Below are 6,916 nucleotides of genomic sequence, written 5' to 3'. Positions count from 1 at the left end.
CTTTCCGTTAGTCCTCCGTTAAGTCATGTTTAAAATTCATAAAATACACCTACATATAAAGTTTTCGCATAGTATACACCTATTTATAAAGTTGTTTGCACCAAATACCCAAACTGCTTTTAAACTGCAGAATTTGAATCTAACGGCTATTTTGCATTTCTAATTTTCCTAGCAAAGTAACAATGAAGTAGAGCAGTTTGTAACAAATTTCCATTAATAAACAGAAGAAGTTTGCAATGCAAACCAACTTTAATTAACCATTAGACACTCAGTTTCAAAATCAAGTACTTAGAAGAGATAGAACAAGTATTAATTGTAAGTTAAATAAGACATAATATACAAATGGCTACTGCCGCAGTAACTGGTAGTACATAAATTAATTGTAAGTTAAATTAGGCTTTATTTTTCTTATACAACATGAGCAAACTCTTAATACAGAATACGGTATAAGTAGATATATGTAAGCCCTCGTTGCATCTATATCTAAAACTCGCTTTTTCCCACTCGCCCACCAAAAGTGTTTAACAAGAAATACAAATTACATAAGCTTCCTTCAGTGCCTTATGATATGTATCTATTGCCAAAGAGGACTCAGAGTTCTCTTACAACTGATCCTTCTTTCTTGACCCGCCTTCTCCATACCACCTTCCTATAAGAAGTAAGTAAGTTGCTCATTTCTTGACCCTCCTTCTCCATAGAGCTCCTTCCACTGCTTTAGTTCGTTCAGTACTGCACCCTCATAAGCAAAACTATCAGAAACTGCAGTACAGGAAGTGCAAAGTTGTAAGATTTAACATTTTATATAGTGTTTGAAATAAATTTTCAAGTTCATATTCTTGGATTTTACAATTCATTACTTGATTCTTTGCTTGCCTCAGATCCTCCATGTTTAGAGGCCTCAAAATAACCAATTAAACCTCTGAATAAACAAACATTAATACGAACTCCTGATAACTCACAAGTAAATTACTAATTAGGCTTAATCCACAATCCACAATATCAATATTAAGGGATCTGTAGACAACAAATTCATTTCTGGAATCTATCATTAAAAGGAAGGAAAAATAGACAAAATCAAATTATCATGTTAAATTGAATTAAATTTCCACAAAAATTCATCTCAAAGTAACACAACCCAAAAATCTCATTCTCAAAAACTAAACTTCAAATTTCCAATAATCCCACCAATCTCAATAAATATACAAAATAATAAAAGCAATTTGCATCTCAAGTACCCCTAAATTTTTTATTCCCTGCAAATTTGCAACCACAATTACAAACGCGAAACCAAGAGAAAGAGAAAAAAGAGAGATTAGCAGAGAATTGACCATCTGGATCGAATTGAAAATGAAGGGAGATGTTCTTGGAGGTTTCAACCCACCAAACAGGACCCACTTCTTCAACCTTCTGCAACTTCTCGGGTTCCTTCCTCTTCTTGGAGTTTGCGGAATTGGCCAGCCTTCAACCTTCGTCGGCGACAATGGTGGATTCGTCGGACTTCCCACCACTTGCACCACCAAATCACTGGAAGAAGATCAATGGCTGTTGATGAATTGGGGGTGAGATCGAACCCTCATGGAGCCTTGTGTTTCTGAGTAATTTGAGGTGAATCTGCCATTGATGAATTGGGGGTGAGATCGAAATCGCTTCAAATATCCCCTTTTTGTCCCGAATTCACCCAAAGAACACCCAGATTTTGTAGCGTTTGAGTAGAATTCAAGGAAGAAGAACAAGGGAGATGAGAGAGAAAGCGAAGAAGATTGAGATTCTTTTTTTTTTTTTTGATTTTCTTTAGGGTTTTTCATCCTTAATAGCCCCAAATATGAATTAAGGGTAGAATGGTAAAACACAGCTAACGGCAGGCTAACGTCCGTTAAGTACAGGTGCATTTAATGAACAGTACGGAAAAATAGGGGTATTCTATGAATTTTGAAACGCGCAGGGGTATTTGGTGCATTATTGCAAACCTCAGGGGCATTTCATGAAAAAACCGTAAAATAAATCGTTGCACGCTTTACTTGAAAATGCAATATTCTAAAAGTGAATTTACCTTCTTACCCTTCCATCACTTTCATCCTCAAACAACTTTCTCACTTTACTCCCAAGGCTTAAACCATTTGCAACCACCAACATTAATCAAATATATTTAACATAATTTAATTAACAACATTTCTATCGATCACAAATAATCAAATTCTATTCAATTAACCATATTTCCACAATTAATAATCAAATTTTATGGGATAATTTCTAAGTTTAATTATAAAAATTGAAATTCCGCCTTGTAATCGAGTTGAAATCCCGAGTGTTCGTAGGAAGAACCGAGATTTCAAGGGGATTCCGCATAGACACGATCAACATTTTTTTTAATTAGCTAGAATTATGCAAGGATACTTTAACTTCCAACCGATAAGGTCGGTCAACCTTCTCAAAAATACGAGAAATTAAAACAACAAATAAACTGTCTTTGCTTGCTATTAGTGGGGTTTAATCTTAAGACTTCCACACTAGCTTTTTATTTATTTTTAATTTCTCATAATATTTTGGTCAAAACCTTTACAGACTTGCCCAAAATTTTCATCCACCCTTGTACTCATTCAAGACTTGTAAAAATAATAAGATTAAAAAAAATGAGATAGAATTTGCTGCTTAATCGTTTGAAATGGAGTCTTTATGTTCCAAGACTTGTGTTCATTCTTTTGTCATACTCACTCACTTAAATAGTTGGTCTTATCTTAAAATTCAATGAAATTTTTGCTCACACTAGCGTTAATCTTGCCCGAGTTTCGATATTATAACATTTTATCACTGGCTAAGACCCTGTTCTTTTGGATTAATTTCAGTTTTTAAGCTTATTTTTCTGAACAGCGTAGTCCAGTTCAGGAGCATTCATTTTAGTTCAAGAGCATGCAGTTTAGTTTAGTTTAGTTCAATTCAGTTACGTTCAGTTCAATTTAATCCAATTCCATTCAATTAAGCTCATTATTATTATTATTATTATTATTATTATTATTATTATTATTATTATTATTATTATTATTATTATTATTATTATTATTATTATTATTATTTATTTTTTTTTTTATTTTTTTTTTTTATTATTATTATAAAACGTTACAAGCTTAACAAGCTACAAAGATCAAGTGAACTACAAGAAGTTGGAGGGGAGCAGAGATACAATCTGGGCCCCCACTCCTCTAGCTATGGCGAACCCGATCCTGCAGAAAATGTGGGCAGCTGCCCGTGCCCCAATGTCCTGAGCCCTGGAGTACGTCTGGACCCGCTTCAGCAAAGAAACAGCCCCTTTCTCTAATTCCCCAAAAGAAGAGAAGGAAAAAGGAAAGAAACCGTAACTCAAAGCCCTACAACGTGCCGCATACTTATCCTGCTTCCGCTGCGCTGCAACCGCCACATCCCGACCCGGAATGAAGCCTGACAACCCAGACTGCGTCATAGGGGAAGACTCAGTCAAGTCAACACACACATCTAGACCACCATCCCATGAGTAAAGCAATATATCTGCAGGACGAAGAGCTCCATCACTCTCACTAGTCAGCCCAACATCAACCTCCTTGCGAGCAGAAATCCCCGACCGATAGCAAATATCCAAAAGGGTATCACGAACAACATTATGTCGATGTTTGATACCCACAATCCCAGCACAAGACACGGCATGATCCCCATAAATTTCCCCGTCGAAAACCCGAGAGCAAGCAGAACACGACGTCGAATCAGAGAACAACGGAATACCCAACCGATAGCAAAGAACCGAACGATAAGTCTTACCGTTCATAGTCTAGCCTAACCCCGAGATAGGGACTGCCCGCAACCAAGCTGAGGAGTGATCCCCCTACTGTGATTACCATAGGGCAACAAGACGTGAAGATAAGGAGTAGGCGGATTCCGCATCAGCAGTAACCTTCGTGAAATATATGTCTGCCAATTTCTTCATGAGTCTGGGGACAGCGATCTCACTAGGGATACGCATAAGGTCGGTCTCCACGGTCCTATTGAAAAGACCAAGAGCATCATCAAAGGCCGGTCCCGGACCATCAACACCTGAAAGCCGAAGAAGCGAATCCTGCAAACCAGAAGACTGCAAACGGGATGCAAGAAAAGCATAATGTCGAACATCACCAGCTGAATAAACACCCAATCCTCCATAAGAATAAGGCAAGGTGGCAAGGCGCCATTGCCAGTCACCGAACCCAGGTCCCGAAGCATTCACGATGCGCTCTAAAGAAGCCCGCAGAGCCATATCAAAAGATAATTGGGCCGCTTCGAAAAGATGCGGCGGACAAGTGCGCATAGCAAAGTAGAGTTTAGAAACTCCAGTACACGCACGAAGAAGCAACAACTCACACTGGGGATCATTAAGCTTGGCTACAACATCCATCAACACAACAGTCTTCGACACACGCTGCGAAACCAACTCCTTACAAAAAGAGGAATCCGTACTGACTGGGCCACCAAGCAACTTAACACCAAGCGTAGGACGAGCAATATCCGTAGGAAAGAGACCCTCTAGACGACTACGTGGGTCCTCCGAAGGCCAGAAAACCTCCGTCTTCTCAACATTAACATGGAGACCTAAACGAGGACCCTCCTCCAAAATCAACTCCAAGACCTGTCCAACCACCAAAGTGTCACCAACGATAGTTCCATCGTCCAAGTACCAAGCCTGAAGAGATAGATCAAATGAGTCTCTAATTCGACACACCAATGGATGTAGAACTAGAGAAAAAAGCAAAGGGCCGAGAGGATCCCCTTGCTGCACACCCTGACAAGACCACAAGGTATGCTCCCCATAATACAACCGCGCTGGAGAAGAGTAGTAGAATTCAACCCAACGCGAAAGAGCAGGACAATGGAGCCGAACCTCACGCAACAAAGCCGATCGATCAACTAAATTGAAAGCATTCTGAAAATCCACCAACAACATAGATAGGCCAACATCGGCCCCACGAGCCTCAACCAACCGATTGACAGCATGGAGAATGGCCTCACCACCTGCTGGAACCCCAACTCCAAACTGAAGACCTCCAAAGTAGTTTCCTAAACGTCGACCAATCAAAGCAGCCCCGACCTTAGAAACAAGGCGCCTCCAAATAGTTCCCACAGCAATAGGCCGAATACCCCCACCAGGCTTAACCAGTGGCGTAAGAGGAGCACTAGCAATGTATCCTCCAAGCTCAGCAGGACACTTTCCAGCAAGAAAGAGATTAACTACCTGAATAATAGCATCCACCAACTCATCAGAAACAGCTACAGCAGCACCACCCAAGCAATCCAAAAGGTGTTGAGCACGCAAGCCATCTCTACCGCATGAAGTACCACGCGGAAAGCCCATAATCTGCTCCAAAACAACAGCGGAGGAAGCAGTAAGGTGATAATCAACAGGGATATCCGGTAAGGTAGGGACCGGAACGGAAGGGTGCTTTGCTTGCAAATCTGCAAGAGTAGCATCATCGTAAGGGACAAGACCTGAGGAAGAAAGAACCCTAACGACAGCAGTGTAGTGACCGTCAGAAATCTTTCTCTTGCATTGCTTAATATTACGCTCCGCCAAATCATGGTCTTCGTCAACATCCAATAGAGGGGGAGACACGCTAGCCAATGTGTCTATGACAAGTTGCTCAGAACCACCCGGCACACCCCAAGAACGAATAGTAGAGGTGATACACTCTTCCTGTTGTCGCCGCCTAACACCGGAGGAACACTCGCGATTACTTCATGGAGAAAAAGTCTTGAGGACACAAAGAGGTAACACGAGCAACTGAACCCAACAAGCGATGTCATCTGGTCTGCAAATCACCTTATCAAGCGCCCCTTTCAGAACTCGTGAAAAACCCAAACGACATTTGGGAGGGATGGATTTCACAGAACGTAACCGCTTAGACCATAAAGCGTTTAGAAGAGCAACATCAAAAGAAAAATGATGTTCTCGAGGTGCATCAGAAGTAGACAGCTCGGAAGTAGGAGTTTGTGGTTTTTGAATACCGTAGAGAGTAAAACGAATAGTACCATCCCCAGAATCAGGTGGGTCCACAAAAACCGTACTAGAACCACTGCCATGTCGACACCTAATACGATGAGTATGCATCTTGAAACATTCTCCACATAGCCAAATTCCCATACGACGAAAGGTCACCTCAGCCGTAGTAAAAACCTGCAAATTGGTAGTAAGGGAATGACGGGTTACATCCCGCACACCAGTACAACAATGACGATCCCGTAAGTGAGTGATCAGAGAAATCCTCACCAGACCACGCCCACCTCCATCCTGGCACCCGCTAAGACACACAAAAGAGCAATGAAACTTCTCCACGAAAGTAGCCATATCAAAGCACTTCAACCAAAAATTAACTCCAACGTACCCACTACCAAAACTGTCGTGGAAACCAAACCAAAAACTGAAACATAACCCCGCCGGGACAGCACCACCACACCGAAACACCACTGAAACAACAACGACCACCCGCAACAACACAACACACCTGCTGCACCAAACGAGGTTGACAAACCCACGCACAACCACGCTGCCCAACTGCACCCTGCCCAACTGCCGAATAACCACCACCGTCACAGCAACACCCCACTGCCGAATAACCACCACCGTCACAGCAACACCCACCACTGATACAGCAACACTTACCACCGTCACAGCAAATACCGCCACAGCAACAGACCGCAACACCTACAAAATAACGTTACAACACCTCCACAACACCCCCACAATGCCGCCACAACAATACCGGCCCAACAACACTTCACCACCGTCAATAACAACACCGTCAATAACAACACCGTCGCATCAAAACCCGTCAATAAACAATTACAAAACCCCTCTGCCGGAATCGCTGAGTTGTGTCGCCGAAACTGCTGAGTTGTGTCGCCGGCAAACCCTTACCGTAGA

General features: G+C 41.8%; 1 long non-coding RNA gene across 1 annotated transcript; it reads right to left on the bottom strand.

The window, feature by feature from the left end:
- Window positions 1-376: 376 nt before the first annotated feature.
- Window positions 377-1,762, bottom strand: LOC130472523 (uncharacterized). Its single transcript, XR_008933011.1, has 2 exons — window positions 1,329-1,762; window positions 377-759 (listed from the first exon to the last, which is right to left on the bottom strand). It is a non-coding gene; the product is annotated as an uncharacterized lncRNA (long non-coding RNA).
- Window positions 1,763-6,916: the final 5,154 nt, after the last annotated feature.

The sequence above is a fragment of the Spinacia oleracea genome, chromosome 4, assembly GCF_020520425.1.
Source record: "Spinacia oleracea cultivar Varoflay chromosome 4, BTI_SOV_V1, whole genome shotgun sequence".
Taxonomy (NCBI): domain Eukaryota; kingdom Viridiplantae; phylum Streptophyta; class Magnoliopsida; order Caryophyllales; family Amaranthaceae; genus Spinacia; species Spinacia oleracea.
The sequence above is the reverse complement of the archived record's forward strand: the minus strand, read 5'-3'. Positions and strand labels throughout refer to the sequence as shown.